This window comes from Nicotiana tomentosiformis, chromosome 5, assembly GCF_000390325.3.
Source record: "Nicotiana tomentosiformis chromosome 5, ASM39032v3, whole genome shotgun sequence".
Taxonomy (NCBI): Eukaryota; Viridiplantae; Streptophyta; class Magnoliopsida; order Solanales; family Solanaceae; genus Nicotiana; species Nicotiana tomentosiformis.
Window position 1 is genome coordinate 54,270,246 of NC_090816.1, and position 22,582 is coordinate 54,292,827.

Here is a 22,582-nt window from a genome sequence, read left to right on the forward strand (position 1 = left end):
CACCCGCATCATCAAATATGGAATCAACTGCCACTCCTGGGTGACATTGGCTCTTTGGCCAGTTCTTGCATTCTTCCTATGCGCCATGTACTAAAAGTTAGATCAAAGCATGATTTAAAGGAGGAACAATCTTACAATCAACTTTATCGCACGATCGAGAACATCAAAGAAGGGTATTATTCCTAAATGCCGAAGTATCCTCCTAATTATAGGTGTGGTCGACAACACACCAATAAGAAGGACTCTACTAGACATGGCTCCGAGACATCCTAGGACACTTTAAAACCTTAGGCTCTGATACAAAGTTTGTCATGCCCTGACCTCGGGGAGCGCGACCGGTGCTCAACCAAAATACCCCGACTAAGCAAGAGTTTACAATACCTTCCACCCAACTCACCCAAGAATAAAGAGGAGAGTACCTTTCATTAATTTGACATTAATATGTCATGAGAATATCACCATTTCATTTTTATTAGTTACGCCATTACAACAATTTTAGTTTAACCTTCCCAAGAACAGATACAACCCACACTATGTCTACAGAGCCTCTAACAGAAACAAAAGAGTACTACGACAGTGCCCGCAACAAGGCTTCGGCTATACCTCAAAACACTATGTACATGGAACAAGAGATACAGGACCCCAGAATGAAGTGGGGCTCACCAAGTCAGCTGAGGAGAGGGGGTGCTGCTATCACTGGTCAATACCACCTGCTATGGAACCACTTGCATCCATTAAAGATGCAGGGCCCCCGGCAAAAGGACGTTAGTACATGTTGAATGGTACTAGTACGAAAACCAAACACCTATGTAAGGACTTGGAAATACAGCATGAATAAGATGAATCATGGTAACAATAAAAGGCTTAGTTAGCCACTAAATCCATAGCAAATTTATTAAGAGCTTTCAATAATATTTATAAATTCATAAGTCTAGGATCCTCTACAACTACCTTTAGACAAAAGCAGCCCTGCCGCCTCACCCCAACGTATGCGGGTGGAGGTGTAATCACAATACCAGAAACTCTACACAAAGCGGCCCTGCCGCCTCACCCCAAGGTATGCGGGTGGAGGTGCATTCACCATGCCACAAACTCTGCACAAAGCGGCCTTGCCGCCTCACCCCGATGTATGCGGGTGGAGGTGTATTCACAATACCACAACTCTACACAAAGCGGCCCCGCCATGTCACCCCAATGTATGCGGGTGGAGGTGTATTCACAATGCCACACTTCGAATTCCCAAAACGATAATAGTTTATACAAGAGAGTTCCCTTTTAATCAACCATGTGGCACCTTTGGCCTTAGCAAGTGTAAGTTCACAAGGTCTCATCATATGAGAAATAAATGTTTAATCACATTGATTTCTTACAAGATCTTCTTCCCAAAAAGGGGGTATAAGATAATTAAGTCAAAAATAGAGAATCATTAATACACGAGGGTACTAACACGTTATGCCAATCGGGAATCAACTTAACTAATTTGAATACCCCACATTAATAGCATTTTAAGTTCGACTATACATGATATAATTTTGCAAGGATTCGGAAATTTTGATAGTGGAAGAAGAGTTTAGCCTTCATACCTCGCTTTGAGATTTCCTTAAATCACTACACAGTTCTGAAAATCCTTGCAACTTCAATCTATTTAGAGACATAGGAAAATTGAATACAAATTCGGAAGATATTCATAGTTTCAGCTCAATTGAGCATTTTACCAAACACTAAGTGTGCGAATTTGATTACAAGGTTCTTCCACAAGATTTCCTTCACTCCACAACTAATTCAATACTAAGAGTTTACTCATACTAGTTCAATTACCTCCCCACCATCCTCATATCTACATACATGCATAACTAACAACTCTCATACCCAAGAATCATACTCCCAATTACCCATCTTCTACCTAAACTCACAATTGAAGACTAGGGTTAGAACCTTTCCTTTTGGATAAATACCTTGTGAGTTTTCCTTGTGAATTCTCCAAGTCTTGAGCAAGAATTGATGAACAATTAGCCTAGGGTTTCCTCCTCTCTCTCTCTAGAACACTCTCCCTTCTCTCTAAAATATGAGATTTTCTCTTTCAAAACGAGCCCCAAGGGCTTTTAATCAAAATAGGGCCGGTAAAAAGAATTAGAAAAATGAAGCCCCGATAGAGATCTGCAGTCGCATATGCGACCGCATAATGCTTCTGTAGTCCGCAAAATGGGCCGCATAATGGCCCTTTGAAACTGGATACCCTTTCCTCACTCTGCGACCGGTCTGCGGTACGCAAATCTATTATGCGATCGCATAATGCGCCGCAGAACTGCCCTTCGGAAATTTTTGTGCTGGGTCTGCGATAGGTTATACCACCCGCAAAATGATTATACGGCCGCATAATGGTCCAAAAACATTGCCCAGATTTATGCCTCAGTCTGCGGCAGATCTGCGGTCCACAGATCAGTTCTACGACCGCAGCATAGGCCGCAGAAAATGCCCTGCACTTCTAAAAGTTTTCTTCAACTCTCCAACGCACTGTTCAACCCAAAAAGTCCGAATTCCTACAATCGTCAACACATAAGTCTACTTCGACACCACGAAACCTTGGATTTTAGGTAATATTTTACGGGGCCTTACATCATTTTATTCTCTGGTTTGTCTAACTCTTGGTATTCATCCTCATATTATTCATATGTATAGTTGGGTAGAAGGCATCAATTAGGCTTGCTTGACTGGGATATCTCGATTGAGCGTCGGTCGCGCTCCCCAGGGTTGGGCATGACAACAATACCATCATGACATCTCTTTCTTGACCCACAAGAGACACTCGACCCGCGGCTCATATTTTAGGTGTGAATGAATATTTTCCCAAAAATATAAAAAGGAACAAGAAAATGTGTATTGATAATTGAGGTTTATAATAACCAGGTCAAATAGGTAATTTTCAAGTCAAGAATAGGGGTTCATTTAGTAAAGGCCACGCTATGGTATTTTATCATCTATCAACCACTCGTCGCAATAAACTTATTACATAGTTTATAAACCCTGAACTCTAACCTTGAACCCTAATCAACCAACCTTGATCAATAAACATTCTTAACAATCTATTGTCAACTTTAAGTGGCATAGTCAACTTATATAAAAGTGAGCATAAACTAATGGATGAGGATTGAATTAGTTATTAAACTACATTGGACCTTACTGTAATACCCCATATCCTTGGACTAGGAACTGAACCTTCCTACATCAGTAAATTTTTCCGAATTGGCAAGAATAAGTTGTGTTCAAGTATACAGTTCAAGATATTAGTGTTTAAAAGGATAAAATCCCAAAATGATTCAAGGATTTAAAGTGTGAACAACGATAATTGTAAATAATGTTGTACACATTCAAGGAGGTTATAAACAATTACTATATCATATAATCATTGTAATAAGTGTTGAAGGTGTTTTGAAAGAAAATGAAGGTATAAAGAGAGCTCTAGCACAAGAGTAAAGTTAGAAGTAACACTATGGACCCGTAATTCAAATAAGTTTGCACAAACTTCAACTTCAAACATGCGTATCTTCCTTTGTATGATGAGTTAGGTGGCGAATTACCTAACACATTAAAAATATTTGAATCTAGTTTTTAACTCAATAAATCGTTTATCAATATGACCTTAGTATAAACACTTATGCATGTTTTACTACGGACCTGCAAAGTGCCCAAGTGCATACGGACACGTGACACATCCAAGGCTGCAGACATATAAGTCCCCCAAGTCGGTTCTATCCTCATTTTATCTAATTTTCAATTCAAGAGCAGACCATCGGAGCTCCAAATGATCTCTCTTGCTCTCCATCTTCAAGGTAAGTCAATTCCAAAGTTAAACGTGGATATCCCTCCATTGATTACATGATTCTAACACCGATCTTGCGTTGGAACATAGCAATTCAAAGGAGTTCGTCGAATGAATTCTAAGTGAAAGTTCATTGGTTGTAGTAGTAATGGTAAGAAGCCTTCTTCTAGTTATGCTTATGGATCCATATAAGGACACATGGGACCGTGATCAAAAGCCGTGAGTTTAAGTTGTGTGGCTCGTATAATATAAGTATGTGGTTGTTTGTGTTGTTGGTTGTCCTATGTAAGATGAAGTTGGGGAGTATTGTTTTATTTGATGGAGAGGTTGTATGGTGTTTTTCTGAGTTCGGATAAAGTTGGGTGTGGAGAACACGGATGAATTGTAAGTCTCGGGAGCTCGTCACTCTCTGATTATTTGATGAATTGTTTATTTGACTAAAACATGATGTCGGTCTGTTATTGTTGATACTATTCTTCATATTTAATGTTCTTTATTGATTGAAGCTCATAGCGAAAGTGTTGATTCCTCGTAGTCTTAAGGTTGAGAATCGAGGTATGTAATGCTGAACATCTCAATTTTGAAATACCTATTCGGTTTCCTAGATAAAGTATCTCGTATATATGATGTGATCTCCCGAAGGATGGAAATATATCCCATTTGTGAATTGTAGCTATTCATAGCTTATTCTAAACCAAGTACTCCAAAATTCTCTAGATTGTGTGACTATGTTAGAACTCGTAAAATAAGTTCGATAAGAACGTTATGAAATTTCCAGTTGCTACGGGGTTTAGTGATGGTGTATTTCTGCCAGAAGTTTAAATAAGTCTCTTACATGTTTTTTGAGGTTATGTTTCATATATTGAAAGGTTGGTTTTGCCCTTAGGCTTAAACGAGTTTTCTTATGTCTCGAGAGAAATGTTTTTTGTATCGAACGATACTTCATGTCTTCAAGTTTATAGATAAGAATGATTCATAAGTACGTAAGTATCCTCCATGTCATATGAGTTTCTTGTGGCCTTTGAAGCCTATCTGTCCAGTCAAGTTTCTACGATTCCACTCACGTTTACGTATGTTCTTAATTTGCCTTCGAGACCTACCAGTTTCCGAAAGCCTTTCTATGACTTCACTTACTTCTAAATATGTTTCTGTTTATCCAGAATTTCGAGTAACAATTAAACTTATTTAGTGGTTTCAAGAATACGTGATTTAATCCAATACTAATTGATAAACAAAGAATTAAATAGATAATCTGAATAGTAAAATAAATCAAACCAGTGTTCTGGTAGTGCTTTCGACATCGATTCGAGATGGTCTCGAGGTTGGGTAACAAGAACAATAAAGAACAGAAAATAAATAGTGATGAGCAGTAATAGATAGTAAGTGAAATAGAGAAAGCAATGTATGTGTATATGTTTATCAGTGAATAATTCTCCCTTACAAATGAATGGGGTCCCTCTTTATATAGTAGAGGAATCCTAAATAAGGTACAATTCTAATAACGGAAACAAATCCCATGATTGGCGTCAATAATCGCTTGATTCGATCTGTTCCGGCATTTTCGCCGAGATCTTCGGTCGGTTGCTAATATCTCGCCATTCCGTTATTATGCCTTACTCGAAGTCGGTCATGCTCGGTCTCGATCTTCAGCGAGCACTTCGATCTTCATGCTCCATACACTGCCATTGAGCTCGAGCTTGGTATATTACGTGCTTACTCTTGAGGCAGTTCCTCGTGCCTATGAAATCGGACATGTCCGATTTTGACCGTGTACAGATAGTCCTCGCGTTTCTTGGAATAAAATGATAAGAAACGGTTTGAGCCTTGATTTTGCGAAACCTCGGTTTAGTTCCCCAAATCATTAATGCCTGTTAGTTACGGCCGACCACTAGCGCCACCGAACCATCGCCGTGACCCTATAAATACCCGCTCCTTCATTGAATCAAACTTTACTTTTGCTCTAATCAAACCTCTAAGTCTTTTCACTCTTTTAGTCTCTTCCTTTTCGCCGTCTGTAGTGACACCTTCGTTAGCACCGAAACCACTCTTTTAGTCTCTTCCTTTTCGCCGTCTGTAGTGCCACCTTCGCTCTTATTTACTTATACAAATGGCAAAAACCTCAAAGACCATACCGCAGAAGGCGAAAGCTTCTTGCTCCTCTTCCCGGCCGTCCGGTGACAAGGCGCCAGTGGAGCCGCTTCCCCACGATCAAAATGTGTCGATGTACATGTGCTCGATAACAAAGAGCCACCTCGAGGCCATGAAGAGGGACTGCAACTGGGGTCCCGAGGTCGTGGTGGGAATTCCTTCTCCCGAAGAGAGCATCACCGCTTATGTGGAGAGGTTCCTAAGTATTTACACTTATCCCTTCACATTAGGTCCCCTCAACCCAGTGATTATTGATCTCTGTAAAAGATATCAGAACACCCTCGGCCAAATCCACCCCTCTCTATGGCGCATAGTAATCATGCTGCGCTTCTTCTCTAGCGAGCCCGAGGGGCTAGAGTTTACTTTAAGTCATCTCATGCGGTTGTACTGGCCTCGAATCTATCGAGGACTAATCAGGCTCCAACGCCAGGCAACGAAGGCCTTGTTCTCGAGCATCGACGAGGACAAGGATAGGGGTTGGATGAGCCGTTTTATATGGGTGAGGACCCATGACATTATCCCGGAAGAGAAGATGCCATTCCTTGAGGAGTGGAACTTCGACCGTAAGTGATCTTTTAAACTTTGTTCTTCGTACCTTCTTCGACTTCGCCTGATATCCCCTTTCGACATGTAGCTATTCCTTGGATGCCTCAAGCGGTACCTGACCTCGAAGATTGGGTTCGAAAGTTAGCCTCAACTTCCACTTATGCCGAACGCACATGGTGTGATTTGGCAAGGGGCAGATGGGAGGCCAAGAACCACGGTAAGGATCTCCTTTTTCATGTTCTGAAACACTTTTTGTACTTTATTCGTCACTAATTTTCTTTCATGCAGGCCTGAGCAAGCCTAATTTTCTTCCAACTTTTCTTGAGTAGGCACTAAGAGGGGCTCGAGAGTTGAAGACCCCTGATATAGGCAGAAGCTCTAGTGTAGGGGATCCCTTTCGGGACTTCTTTACTGGAGTCGATGATGCCTCTGATATCAGTGACGTTCTATCCTTTTAGAAGAGGCCCAACGTCTCTTATCTAGGGTAAGAATTAGTTTACTGTACTTCTTTTCTTTACTCTTTTTTCTCTAAATCTGACTTGTGTTTTCCTTTTTTGTATAGGCCTTCACCAAGTTTTGAGCTGACCATAGCCAGTGTGAAACCGAGCTCCAAAAGGTCTCGGATGAGAGGAACACTCTGAAGCTTCTTTGCGGCCAAAACGACGAAACTATAAAGGACCTTCAAACGGATTTGGCCAAGGCTCGTGAGGAAGAGGCCGAGCTAGATAAGCAGGTGCGCATCCTTTTGATAAAGTATGGACTCGGCCCAACTATGGAGGCTAATACATCATTATCTCAGCTGCAACGAAAGGTTGAAAGGATCGAGATGCTTCGGGGAAAAGTCGATCAGGTCAAGGCCAATTGTGATCGCTGGAAGGAGAATATGGACCACCTGGCTGTGGAAAAAGAAACTACCTTGGCCAAATTGTCATCGGCCCAGGTTCAACTTCGGGGCCTGAAAGAGAAAAGCTCGGCCCAAGCCAAGAGGATTGAGGAGCTTGAAACCGGGCTTGCTGAGGCCAAGGCGGAGATCGAGAAGACAAAGGGCATGGCGGACAAGACCATTGCTATGTACCGGGCCGATGCTGAGGCTGCTCAAATGCAGCTAAGGGAGGCTTCTGACCGAGAGCGATGGATCAATGACTCGACTAGGTGTTAATCCCGGAGATAAACCCTCGAGAAAATCCATGCTCGAGGTTTTGACCTCTCCGATGAGATAGCCCGAGCCAAGGTGCTCGAAGACGAAGCCAGGAAACTTGCCTCCTCCGATGACGAAGACGGTGATGAAGAAGGCAGCCGAGGCGGATCCGATGAGGGGCCTGAAGGAGATGTTGCTCCCGGAGAAGAGGTCGAAACCGGCCGTAGTTAGGACTTTGTCTCATGTACATAACCTTTTTTATACTAGAAAAACTTCTTTTGAATGTCTTCTAAGTTTTATGTTCCAACGTGTTTTGTGCTTTTGCCTTGTGAAAATTTTGTTGTTACAGCCTCTGTAATCGAGTGAACACTAGTTCGAACTTAGAACAAACCCTTAGGTTTTTTAGACACGCAAGGCGAGTCCCCGAGTTTAATAATATGTTCGAGATTTCGGATGGCTTGATTGATGCCATGACTGCACTCTTTTTATAACTAAGTTCGAGTATGTTTCGAACTTAGAATAGAACAAACCCTTAGGTTTTTTTTTATCAAATAATGGGTAATTTTTGAACTTATAGTAACATACCCCTTAAGGTTTTATGGAGGATCCTTGAGCTAAATTCAAGTCAACTTTATTTGAACTCGGAATAGTGGAACCCTTAGGTCCGAGTTGAGTGAGAACAAAGTCTCAAACTCTAAATGTATTGGCCCTTTGGCGCTTTTAGGTTAGGCCCATATGGCCTCTAAAAGGCGACTATTATTTTCCCCTTTTGGCTTAAAAGACTTAGTAAAAATTGCTTTATGCCTTATCATGTATTTTTTTACCCATTGAGCTATTTGAGGGTCCGATGTCGGTTGAAACTCTTTTGCTTTTTGTGCCTTAGCACATTTGTGTTAAAGATAATTTGATACCTCTTAGGTTTTTAGAGAGCTGATTTTATGGAAGCCCTGTTGATTATTTGCCGAGGGTAGCCTTTTGTAACCGATTTTTCAAATAATTTGAAGGCCTATCGATATTGCAGAATTCGGACGTCTCTGAGCCGCGTTATTTAGGCCGTAGCCTTTAGGTAAGTATTTTGGCCGTAGCCTTCGAGTATGCTTCTTGGGCTTATTTCTCAATAACATTTTGAACTTGTTCGAAATGTCAGTCCCCGAGAATGGTGGCCTTGGCCTATAGATCGAGGGTTGCCTCTTTGAGGTCTTATGAATTTGAGTTTAGATAATTTGAAAATGCCTATCATCGATGGTAGTCCCCGAGTGTATATTTTCACTTTGGCTCTTGAGCTGTTTCTCACAATATCATAAGTATGGGGTTTGTATAGTAGAGAATTTTCTTTGAGACACAAAATGTTTAAATGAAGAGAGAATGCTTCTTTGAATAGTTTATACATGCGCACATGTTTTGCGATCGTGGCTCGACTTATTTATATGGACACGGTTCACTTGACCGTTTGGCCCATTACAAAGCTTCCCTATTGAGGCCCTTTGACATGAAGTACTATTCTCGAGAATACAACATCTCAGGGTGATGCCCCCCAGTATTCGAGGTTAATTGCAAAGAAGCCTTGGATACTGTTGAGTTGTCCTCAGGTAGAACATAATTGTTGCCTCATTAAAAACCTCACCGGAAAAAACCCATTTGGGATAAAAACCGATTTAAGGGGAAAAGAGTGCAACGCATACTTTAAAACCCGAGGTCTCGATGTCTTTGGTCAAACTCCTGCAATGAGTTAGCGTCGAATATATATAAACGAAATAAGGGAGAAAGTCATACCTTAACAATAATATCGTTTGAGAAGTGATATGTTCTAGTTGTTTGGCAGTGGTTCTCCGTCCATCGTTCCGAGTTTATAAGACCCTTTTCTGACTATATCGTTCCCTACCCTTCCTTAGGATCTCGAGTGTTGATGGTGACCTTCCTTAGGACTAAGTCCCCGACCCTAAAGTGGCGAAGGTTGGTTCTTCTATTGTAGTACCTTTTGATTCGTTGCTTTTGTGTAGCCATTCGAACGAGTGCCGCTTCTCATTTTTCATCTAATAATTCGAGGCTAGTATTCATAGCCTCATTGTTTGATTCCTCCGTTGCATGTCGAAACCTGGTGTTGGGTTCTCCGACTTCGACTGGAATCAAGGCTTCGGAGCCATATACTAACTAAAACGGAGTTGCCCCTGTACTGGACTTCGATGTTGTTCGATATGCCCAAAGGACATCGGGTAGAATTTCTCTCCATTTCCCTTTAGCTTCGTTCAACCTTTTCTTCAGGTTTTGGATGATAGTCTTATTCGTCGATTCGGCCTGTCCGTTCCCACTAGGGTGATACGGTGTTGACAATATCCTTTTTATTTTATGGTCTTCGATAAATCTTGTCACTTTACTGCCGATAAATTGTTTACCATTGTCACATACTATTTCTGCGGGTATCCCAAATCGACACGCGATGTGATCCCAGATGAAATCTATAACCTCTTTCTCTCTGACCTTCTCGAAAGCCTGTGCTTTGACCCATTTAGAGAAATAGTCAGTCATAAATAAAATGAACTTAGCTTTACCTGGGGCCGATGGCAGAGGGCCGACAATATCCATCCGCCATTTCATGAATGGCCATGGGGATAGGACCGAGTGAAGTTGTTCTCCGGGCTTGTGGATCATCAGTGTAAACCTTTGACATTTATCACATTTTCGAACAAACTCCTTAGAGTCATTTTCCATGATATCCCAGTAGTATCCTGCTCTAATGACTTTGCGAATAAGTGAATCAGCGTCGGAGTGGTTCCCACGATGCCTTCATGGACTTCTCATACAACATAATCGGTTGTCCTGGTCCCAAACACACTGTCAATGGTCCATCGAATGTCCTTTTGTATAACTTTCCGTCTTCGGCCAATGTAAAACAAGCAACTTTAGTTCATAGGGCCCTCAATTCTTTAGGGTCCGATGGAAGCTTTCCATTCTTTAAGTATTCGATGTATTTGTTCCTTCAGTCCCAGGTTATGCTTGTAGAATTTATCTCGGCATGCCCTTCCTTGATCACGGATTTCGAGAGTTGAATGGCAGTCCCTGAGCTGATCTTATCTTCCTCGACCGATGACCCAAAATTTGAAAGTGCATCGACCTTACTGTTTTGTTCCCGAGGTACATGCTGTAAAGTCCATTCTTCGAAACGGTGCAAAGTTACCTGCAATTTGTCCAAATACCTTTGCATTCTATCCTCTCGAACTTCGAAGGTTTTATTTACCTGGTTCACCACCAGTAAAGAGTCGCACTTGGCTTCAATGACTTCTGCTCCCAAGCCTTTAGCTAGCTCGAGACCTGCAATCATGGCCTCGTACTCGACCTCATTGTTAGTCAATCTAGAGGTTTTGATAGACTGTCTAATAGTGCTACCCATGGGCGGCTTCAAAATGATGCCTAGCCCGGACCCCTTCACATTCAAAGCACCATCTATGAAAAGGGCCCATACCCCCGGCGATGTACCTGATTTCAATAAGAGTTCGTTTTCAACTTCAGGTAGGAGGGTTGGCGTGAAATTGGCCACGAAGTCCGCTAAAATTTAAGATTTGATGGTAGTTCGGGGTTGATATTCGATATCGTACCCACTGAGTTTGACGGCCCATTTGGCCAATTAGCCAGATTGTTCGGGCTTGCGCAAACTATTATGAAGTGGGTAAGTTGTTAATACACATATAGGGTGACATTGAAAGTATGGTCTAAACTTTCTAGAGCAGCTTGTCAGTGCAAGTGCCAATTTCTCCAAATGTGGATATCTAGTTTCTGCTTCTCCTAAGGTTCGACTTACATAATAAACGAGAAATTGCGTACCTTGCTCTTCTCGAACCAGGACGCTAATTACCGCGACTTCCGATACTGCCAAGTACAAGTAAAGTTTCTCATCTGCCTTTGGAGTGTGAAGCAGTGGTGGGCTTGATAGGTACCGCTTCAATTCCTCTAGTTCCTGTTGGTTTTTCGGGGTCCAGGCGAAGTCCTTCTTCTTTTTGAGAAGAGAGAAAAACCTGTGACGTCGATCCGATGACCTCGAAATAAATCGGCCTAAGGCAGCTATCCGTCCAGTCAGCCTCTGCACGGCTTTTACACTATTCACGACGGTGATGTTTTCGATGGCCTTGATTTTATCGGGGTTGATCTCGATCTCCCGATTCCATACCATGAAGCCAAGGAACTTGCCTGAACCGACCCCGAAAGCACATTTCTTGGGGTTTAGCTTCATGTTGTATTTCCTTAAAATCTCGAACGTTTCCTGCAAATGAGCCAAATGGTCCTCTGCACGCAGGGACTTAACTAGAATGTCATCAATATAAACTTTCATTGATTTACCTATTTGTTCTTCGAACATTTTATATACTAGGCGTTGGTAAGTAGCTCATGCATTTTTTAGCCCGGAGGGCATTACCTTATAACAATATGTTCCATACTTGGTGATAAATGAAGTTTTTTCTTGGTCCTCCGGGCTCATTTGGATTTGATTGTACCCAGAATAGGCATCGAGAAAAGTAAGGATCTCGTGGTCGGCCGTGGCATCGATCATCCGATCGATGTTAGGAAGTGGAAAAGAATCTTTGGGGCATGCCTTGTTACCTCATCGGCCGCAAACATTTCTTTTGCAGCATGCGGCTCCCCGTATACTATTTTTACACCGTCCGACATCGGGAATTTCATTATTTGGTGGAGAGTCGAAGGGACTTCCCTCATATTGTAGATCCAAGGCTTTTCGAGCAGGGCATTGTACCTCATGTCACCCTCGATTACGTGGAACTTGGTATCTTGAATGGTTCCAGCCATGTTCAGTGGTAGAATAATCTCCCCTTTAGTTGTTTCACTGGCCATATTAAAGTCATTTAAGACTCGAGTTGCGGGTGCGATTTGATTTTGTAGGCCGAGCTGCTCCACGACCCTCGATCGGATGATATTTGCCGAGCTACTTGGATCCACTAAACACGCTTAGCTTAAACTTTATTTAATAAGATTGAAATTACCAGAGCGTCATTGTGGGGATGAGAAATGCCTTCTACTTCTTCGTTATTGAATGATAAAGTGCCTTCGAGCACATAATCTCGGGTTCGTTTTTCCCTAGTGATTGATACCATAGTGCGTTTGAATATGGGTCCCTGTGGAATGTCGACCCCACCGACGATCATATGAATGACATGTGTGGGTTCCTCATGTTCATTTTTCATGTTGGCATCGCTTTCTCTGAAATGATTCTTGGCTCGATCGCTGAGGGACTCTCGAAGGTGGCCCTCATTGAATAGATGGGCTACCTCCTCCCTTAATTGCCTGCAATCCTCGGTCTTGTGAGCATGCGTGCCATGATACTTACACATCAAATTTGGGTTTCTTTGGAAAGGATCGGTTTGTATAGGTTTGAGCCACCTAGTATATCTGATCCTTCTGATTGCCGATACAATGCCCGATGCATCGATGCTAAAGTTATATTCCGATAACCGAGGTGCCTTTGTGAGATCGGCATACTTGTCAAAACCACTTTTGCTCATAAGTTCCCGAGAATTCTGTCCTCGAACACTTCTTCGATCGTTCCGGGCAGAATTGCATCCTGAACCATTGTTCCTTCGATCTGCGGTATATGGTTGATATCGGTCCCTGTTCGACCTTGGTTCCCTATCAACGTCCCTCTGGTTTTTAACTATCGACCTGTTTGGATATACTGAACAGGAAGGGGCTCCTAATTGGTCATCTTCAACCCTGATCTTCGACTGATATCGATTGTGCACATCTTCCCAAGTTATAGCTGGATACTCGATCAAATTTTATTTCAACTATCATGATGCTATCGAACTTCGTTCGTTCAACCCTTGGGTGAAAGCTTGAATGGCCTAATCATCTGTGACCGGTGGAAACTCTATGTGTTCCATTTGAAATCGGGACACGAACTCCCTCAGCATTTCATTATCCCTTTGTCTTACCTTGAAAGGTCTAATTTCCTCGTTGCGACCTTTATGGCCCCAGCGTGTGCCTTTATGAAATAATCTGCTCACATGGCAAATTAATCGATGAAATTTGGTGGCAGGTTGTGATACCAAATCATTGCTCCCTTGATGGCAGGTTTTGATACCAAATCATTGCTCCCTTGATGAAAAAACACGAATTCGATTTCATCATCCTCTAAATCGTTACCCTTGATGGCGAATGTATATGAAGTAACATGCTCGTTGGGATCAGTAGTCCCATTGTATTTGGGTATATCTAGCATACGAAACTTCTTTATAATAGGATTCGGAGCTGCACTTGGAGGAAACGACTTTTGTACAAACTTTTTCGAATCCATCCCTCTCAAGATTGGCGGTGCCCCCGGTATCTGATCAACTCAAGAGTTGTATGTCTCCACTATTTTATCGTTGGCTTCGATTCTCTTCTCCCCTGATTCAATTATTTTGGTGAGCTCCTCAAGCATTTTCATTACTGCAGGATTAGTCCCCGATTCTTTACCATTCGACCTTTCCGGTACTGGCTCGATACGGTGAGTAATTTTTGGCTCGACCCTACTCGAAGCTCTATGTTGATTTTGTAACTGAGCAATAGCGGCTTGCTGAGCCTGAAGCATCTCGAATATCACTTGGAGACTGACTCTTTCATCTGCTCTGCCCTGTGTTCCTTGGCCACTAGATCAACCTTCTCTGCGTACACTCACATCGAGATCTGTGCCTAGGTTCGCGTTTAGAGCAACGTGAGAACTAAGATCGACTGGGTTGGAAATCGGTGCGGCCCCAAGATTAGCCTGTGGCACCTCGACTCCTGGAGCGATCACATTTTCATTTTCATCATGGAATCTGAGGCCATTGTTACCGTATATGGATGTGTTTTGTGAGTTTGACATATTTTAACCTGAAAGCAAAGATACTCGACAAGAACAAGCGTAAAATAACGTGTTTTACCAGAATCAGTACTGAACAATCACTATTATCCTTAGCCCCATGGTGGATGCCAAATTGTTTACCCAGAATTTCGAGTAACAATTAAACTTCTTTAGTGATTTTAAGGATACGTGATTTAATCCAATACTAATTGATAAATAAGAAATTAAACAGATAATCTGAATAGTAAAATAAATCAAACCAGTGTTCTGGCAGTACTTTCGACTTCGATTCAAGATGGTCTCGAGGTTGGGTAAGAAGAACAATAAAGAACAGAAAATAAACAGTGATGAGCAGTAATAGATAGTAAGTGAAATAGAGAAAGCAGTGTATGTGTATATGTTTATCAGTGAATAATTCTCCCTTACAAATGTATGGGGTCCCTTTTTATATAGTAGAGGAATCCTAAATAAGGTACAATTCTAATAACGGAAATAAATCCCATGATTGGCATCAATAACCGCTTGATTCGATCTGTTCCGGGATTTCTGTCGAGATCTTCGGTCGGTTGCTAATATCTCGCCATTCCGTTATTATGCCTTACTTAAAGTCGGTCATGATCGGTCTCTATCTTCAGCTAGCACTTCGATCTTAATGCTCCATACTCTGCCATTGAGCTCGAGCCTGGTCTATTACGAGCTTACTCTCGAGGAAGCTCCTCGTGCCTATGAAATCGGATATGCCAGATTTTGACTGTATACAGTTTCCAAAGTTCCAAGTTCGATAAAGCTCTATAACTTCTTAGGATATTGTACATGTCTAGAAATTGATTGCATGGCCTCCCATCATATATCCCTTCTTATATGAGTCCACGAGGTCATAGAAAATGAAACAACACGAGTCTTCATGTAGTATACTTTATGCTCACATACTTCTTTCACTTGGTATCGTTCATGTCATGTCGAACTTTCATATTACCTTATGTGGTCTCTCGTCTTCCAATCTAGAGGTTTATGTTCCTTCATTTGAGATGTCTGCCATGTGTATTAATTGAATCATCTTCACAACTATAATGATCACATCAAATCATGTGTAGTGACATCCATAAGCTAATAAAATGGTATTCCAAGAATGTTAATCATCTACTCAGGTTCTATCTAATACAACTGATCTCGTGCATAGCACAAGGCCCTTGCAGCTTAATCAGTTCATGTGATCCCGTGCACGAGGCCCTTGTGGATTAATCAGTACATGGGATCCCATGCACGAGGCCCTAATGTCTTAATCACTTGCTCATGTGTTATATGCCCTTTGTGGCTAACTTGCTCCAAAGAATAAAAGAACATATCTGGTGTGTAATGATCCAAGTGTGACAAATTATAACGATCCCAAGTGCTACAACGAACGATCTAAAAGATGTTGATAACGTACTAATAATGTTAAGACATGTCATGTGATTCTATAGGATGTCTCTTAGTGTTCATATGTTCTCAGCTAATTATACTGAGTATTTCTTTCATATGATGTCAGGTTACAGGATCTCTTCCATGAGCTTACATCCTGTTAGCAGTATTCCTTAGTTGCATTATTTATGTCTTACATACGAGTACTATTCCACAACAAAGTAACTCATACATATGATATGATCTCCTAAAGGGTGAAAATATGTTAATTGTAGCTATTAATAGCTTATAGTAACCAAGTACTCCAAAAGTCTCTAGATTGTCTGACTATGTTAGAACTTGTAAAGTAAGTTTGATAAGAACGTTATGAGATTTCCCGTTCGTACGGGGTTTAATGATGGTGTATTTCTATATAAAGTTTGAATAAGTCTCTTAAATGTTTTTCGAGGTTATGTTTCATATATTGAAAGGTTGGTTTCGCCCTTAGGCTTAAATGAGTATGTATACGGTCGAAATCGGGCATGTCCGATTTCATAGGCACGGGGAACTGCCTCGAGAGTAAGCTCGTAATAGTCCCGGCTCGAGCTCAATGGTAGAGTAAGGAGCATGAAGATCGAAGTGCTCGCTGAAGATCGAGATCGAGCATGAACGACTTCGAGTAAGGCATAATAACGGAATGGCGAGATATTTACAACCGACCGAAGATCTCGGCGGAAATCCCGGAACAGTTCGAATCAAGCGGTTATTGACGCCAATCATGGGATTTATTTTCGTTATTAGAATTGTACCTTATTTAGGATTCATCTACTATATAAAGAGGGACCCCATTAAGATAAACATATACACATACACTGCTTTCTCTATTTCACTTACTATCTATTATTGCTCATCACTGTTTATTTTCTATTCTTTATTGTTTATCTTACCCAACCTCGAGATCATCTCGAATCGAAGTCGAAAGCACTGCCAGAACACTGGTTTGATTTATTTTACTATTCAGATTATCTATTTAATTCCTTGTTTATCAATTAGTATTGGATTAAATCACGTATGCTTGAAACCACTAAATAAGATTAATTGTTACTCGAAATTTTGGGTAAACAGTTTGGCGCCAACCGTGGGGCTAAGGATAATAGTGATTATTCAGTACTGATTCTGGTAAAACACGCCATTTTACGCTTGCTCTTGTCGAGTGTCTTTGCTTTTGGGTTAAAACATGTCAAACTCACAAAACGCATTCACACACGGTGACAATGGCCTCGGATTCCACGATGAAAACAAAAATGTGATCGCTCCAGGAGTCGAGGTGCCACAGGCTAATCTCGGGGCATCATCGGTTGCCAAGCCAATCGATGTCAGTTCGCATGTTGCTCTAAATGCGAACCTAGGCGCAGATCTCAATGGTAGTGTACACAGAGAAGGCCGATCTAGTGGCCAAGGAACACACGGCAGAGGAGACGAAGGAGTCAGTCTCCAAGTGATATTCGAGATGCTTCAGGCTCAGCAAGCCACTATTGCTCAGTTTCAAAATCAACATAGAGCTCCGAATAGGGTCGAGCCGGAAATTACTCACCGTACCGAGCCAGTATCGTAAAGGTCACGAATCGGGGACTAATTCTATGGTAATGAAAATGCTCGAGGAGCTCACCAAAAGAATTGAATCAGGGGAGAAGAGAATCGAAGCCAACGATGAAAAAGTGGAGACATACAACTCTCGAGTTGATCAGATACCGGGGGCACCGCCAATCCTGAGAGGGATGGATTCTAAGAAGTTTGTACAAAAGCCGTTTCCTCTAAGTGCGGCACCGAAGCCTATTCCGAAGAAGTTTCGTATGCCAGACATACCCAAATACAATGGGACTACCGATCCCAATGAGCATGTTACTTCATATACATGCGCCATCAAGGGTAACGATTTAGAGGATGATGAAATCGAATCCGTGCTATTCAAAAAACTCGGAGAGACCCTTTCGAAGGGAGTAATGATTTTGTATCACAACCTGCCACCAAATTCCATCGATTAATTTGCCATGTTAGCAGATTCTTTAGAAAAGGCACACGCGGGGTCATAAAGGTCGCAACGAGGAAATTAGATCTTTTTAAGGTAAGACAAAGGGATAATGAAATGCTAAGGGAGTTTGTGTCCCGATTTCAAATGGAACGCATAGAGTTGCCACCGGTCACAGATGATTGGGCCGTTCAAGCTTTCACCCAAGGGTTAAACGAATAGAGTTCGATAGCATCACAGCAGTTAAGACAAAATTTGATCGAGTATCCAGCTATAACTTGGGCAGATGTGCACAATCGAAATTAGTCGAAGATCAGGGTCGAGGAAGACCAATTAGGAGCCCCTTCCGGTTCAGTATTTCCAAAAAGGTCGATAGTTAAAAACTAGAGGGACGTCGACAGGGAGCCAAGGTCGAACATGGACCGATATCAACCATATACCGTAGATTGAATGAAAAATTATTCAGGACGCAATTCCGCCCGGAACAATCGAAGAAGTGATCGAGGACAACATTCTCGGGAACTTATGAGAAAAAGTGGTTTTGACAAGTATGCCGATCCCACAGAGGCTCCTCGGTTATCGGAATATAACCTTAGCATCGATGCATCTGGAATTGTATCGGCAATCAGAAGGATCAGAGATATTAGGTGGCCCAAACCCATACCCCTTCTTAAAGAAACCCAAATTTGATGTGCAAGTATCATGGCACACATGGTCACAAGACCGAGGATTGCAGGAAATTAAGGAAGGAGGTAGCCCGTCTATTCAATGAGGGCCACCTTCGAGAGTTCCTCAGCGATCGAGCCAAGAATCATTTCAGAGAAAGGGACGCCAACAGGAAAAATGAATAGGAGGAACCCCAACATGTCATTCATATGATCGTTAGTGGGGTCGACATTCCACATGGACCCATATTCAAATGCACTAAGGTATCGATCACTAGGGAAAAATGAACCTGAGATTATGTGCCCGAAGGCACTTTATCATTCAACAACGAAGAAGCAGAAGGCATTTCTCAGCCCCAAAAAGATGCTCTGGTAATTAACTATCTTATTAAATAAAGTTCAAGTTAAACGTGTTTTAGTGGATCCAGGTAGCTTGGCCTACAAAATCAAATCGTACCCGCAGCTCGAGTCTTAAACGGCTTTAATATGGCCAGTGAAACAACTAAAGGGGAGAACAATCTTCGAGACACAAAATGTTTAAATGAAGAGAGAATGCTTCTTTGAATAGTTTATACATGCGCACATGTTTTGCCATCGGGGCTCAACTAATATATATGGGCACGGTTCACTTGGCCGTTTGGCCCATTACAAAGCTTCCCTATCGAGGCCCTTTGACATAAAGTACTATTATCGAGAATACAACATCCGAGGTGATGCCCTCCAGTATTCGAGGTTGATTGCAAAGAAGCCTTGTATACTATTGAATTGTCCTCACGTAGCACATAATTGTTGCCTCGTTAAAAACTTCACTGGAAAACCCATTTGGGATAAAAGTCGATCTAAGGGAAAAAGAGTGCAGCGCGTACTTTAAAACCCGAGGTCTAGAATATATTATTGAGCTCGGGAACTCGCCCTTGCATGTCTAAAAAACCTAAGGGTTTGTTCTAAGTTCGAACTAGTGTTCACTCGATTACAGAGGCTACAACAACAAAATTTTTAGAAGGCAAAAGTACAAAACATATTTGAACATAAAACTGAGAAGACATTCAAAAGAAGTTTTTCTATTATAAAAAAGGTTATGTACAGGAGACAAAGTCCTAACTACGGCCGGTTTTAACCTCTTCTCCGAGAGCAACCTCTCCTTCAGGCCCCTCATCGGATCCACCTCGACTGCCTTCTTCATTATCATCTTTGTCATCGGAGGAGGCAAGCTGCCTGGCTTCGGCTTCGAGCTCCTTTGCTCGGTCTAACTCCTCGGAGAGGTCAAAACCTCGAGCATGGATTTCCTCGATGGTTTTTCTCTGGGATTGACACTTTGCCGAGTCATTGATCCATCGCTCTAGGTCAGAAGCCTCCCTTAGCTACATTTGAGCAGCCTCAGCATCGGCCCGGTACATGGCAATGGACTTGTTCTCCATGACCTTTGTCTTCTTGATCTACGCCTTGGCCTCAGCAAGCCCGGTTTCAAGCTCCTCGATCCTCTTGGCTTGGGCCGAGCTTTTCTCTTTGAGGCCCCAAAGTTGAACCTCGGCCGATGATAGTTTGTCCAAGGTAGTTTATTTTTCCGTAGCCAGGCGGTCCATATTCTCCTTCCACTGATCACAATCGGCCTTGACCTGATCAACTTCTCCTCGAAGCAGCTCGATCCTTTCAACCTTTTGCTGCAGCTGAGATAATGAAGTATTAGCATCCACAGTAGGGTCGAGTCCATACTTTATCAAAAGGATGCTCACCTGCTTATCTAGCTCGGCCTCTTCCTCACGAGCCTTGGCCAAATCTGTTTGAAGGACCTTTATAGTTTCATCCTTTTGGCTGCAAAGAAGCTTCAGAGCGTTCCTCTCCTCCGAGACCTTTTAGAGCTTGATTTCACACTGGATAAGGTCAGCTCGAAACTTGGCGAAGGCCTATACGAAAAAGGAAAACACAAGTCAGATTTAGAGAAAAAAGAGTAAAGAAAAGAAGTGCAGTAAACTGATTCTTACTCGAGATAAGAGACGTTGGGCCTCTTCTAAAAAAGTAGAAGCGTCACTGATATTAGAGGCATCATCGACTCCACTAAAGTAATACTGAAAGGGATCCCCTACACTAGAGTCTCCGCCTATATTAGGGGTCTTTAACTCTCGAGCCTCCCTTAGTGCCTCCTCAGAAAAAGTCGGAAGAGAAGGCAAGTGACTTGTTGTCATGGTCCTGAGCAAGTCGCTCGGGGCGCTCTAATCGATCTTGGGGGTCTCAGAACCAGCCCTGTCCCGTGTAGTTGCAGATGGCCGAGAAACAATCTCGACCTCTGGTAATTCGGGATCCTCACCCGATTTCGTTTTGGAAGCCTCCTCGACACGAGGCTTGATTTTAGCAGCCGCCCTCGGCTCAGAAGGTTTGGTGACCTCGACGGCTTTCCTAGGTCAGACCGTCAGTACCGAGGTATTTTCCTTTTCTTCCTCTTCTTTGTCTCTGATTTTTTGGCCGAGTCCATCATGAAAGCGATTACTTTCCTCCTCACCCTTTGAGGTTTTGGCTTGGGGTCCACGGACTGCGAGGCACTTTTCCTCTTCTTGTCTTTCCCTGGCTTCGGAACTGGGGACTTGGTTTCTTCCTCGCCACTCGAGGGCCTCAAAATGGCATCCTTGGTCAGGCCTGCATGAAAGAAAATTAGTGACGAATGAGGTACAAAAAGTGTTTCAGAACATGAAAAGGAAGATCCTTACCATGGTTCTTGGCCTCCCATCTGCCCCTTGCCAAATCATGCCGTGCGCGTTCGACATAAGTGGAAGTTGAGGCTAACTTCTGAACCCAATCTTCGAGGTCAGGTACCACTTGAGGCATCCAAGGAATAGCTTCATGTCAAAAGGGGATATCAGGCGAAGTTGAAGAAGGTACGAAGAACAAAGTTTAAAAGATCACTTACGGTCGAAGTTTCACTACTCAGGGAATGGCATCTTCTCTTTCGGGATAATGTCGTGGGTCCTCACCCGTATAAAATGGCTCATCCAACCCGATCCTTGTCCTTGTCGATGCTCGAGAAGAAGGCCTTCGTTACCCGGCGTTGGAGCCTAATTAGTCCTCGATAGATTCGAGGCCGGTACAATCGCATGAGGTGATTTAGAGTAAACTATAGCCCCTCGGCCTTCCTAGAGAAGAAGCACAACATGATTACTATGCGCCATAGAGGGGGTGGATTTGGCCGAGGGTGACCTGATATCTTTTACAGAGATCAATAATCACTGGGTCGAGGGGACCCAATGTGAAGGGGTAAGTGTAAAAACTTAGGAACACCTCCACATAAGCAGTGATGCTCTCTTCGAGAGCAGGATTTTCACCACGACCTCGGGACCCCAGTTACAGTCCCTCTTCATGGCCTCGAGATGTCTCTTCGTTATCGAGCACATGTACATCGACACATGCTCACATCGGCCCGGGATCGATGAAGGGTTTTCGACCTTGAAGTCGGATTTTAGAGTACACGGGCCGGGAACATGCTCTTGGGGAAGCCTTGTGAGTGTCGGCACTTGATGCGTGCTTAGAGAGGGGCATATGCCAGGCACCCATACAGTGCTACGTGTAGTTGTGTGATGATCGAGGGGTATCCGTGCCAGGTAACCATGTATGTGTCGAGACTATGTTTACTTGAAGATTTAAAGTGTGATTGTTTTGGGTTTTGCATGAAAACTTGTCATGCAGGGATAGAGTTGTAATTTCCTCATGTTATTTGATATTTGACATCTTTAAAAGTTGATTCCTTGGCTGAATTATTTGGAATGCATGCTTGTTTCCTCTTAATGTGATATAGTTGAATTTGATGTTATTGACCTGCTCTTTCTTTGTTATTATTATGTTGTTATTGTTGTTGTTGATTGTGGAAAGTGCGTATTGGACCTTGCCAAGCAGGTCACTGCTTTATGATCTAGGTTAGGCTTGTTATTTACTGAGTACATGAGGTCGGTTGTAACGACGTGCAGATCTAGGTGCTTATGATAGAGGTGATTACTAGAGGGTGGCATATGTTCTTGTTGGAGACTCCAAGGTAGCACTG

General features: G+C 42.5%; 1 long non-coding RNA gene across 1 annotated transcript; it reads left to right on the forward strand.

Annotated features, from left to right (window-relative positions):
- Nucleotides 1-3,701: 3,701 nt before the first annotated feature.
- On the forward strand, nucleotides 3,702-4,666 carry LOC117275055 (uncharacterized). The gene is made up of 2 exons (XR_004505203.2): nucleotides 3,702-3,830; nucleotides 3,911-4,666. It is a non-coding gene; the product is annotated as an uncharacterized lncRNA (long non-coding RNA).
- Nucleotides 4,667-22,582: the final 17,916 nt, after the last annotated feature.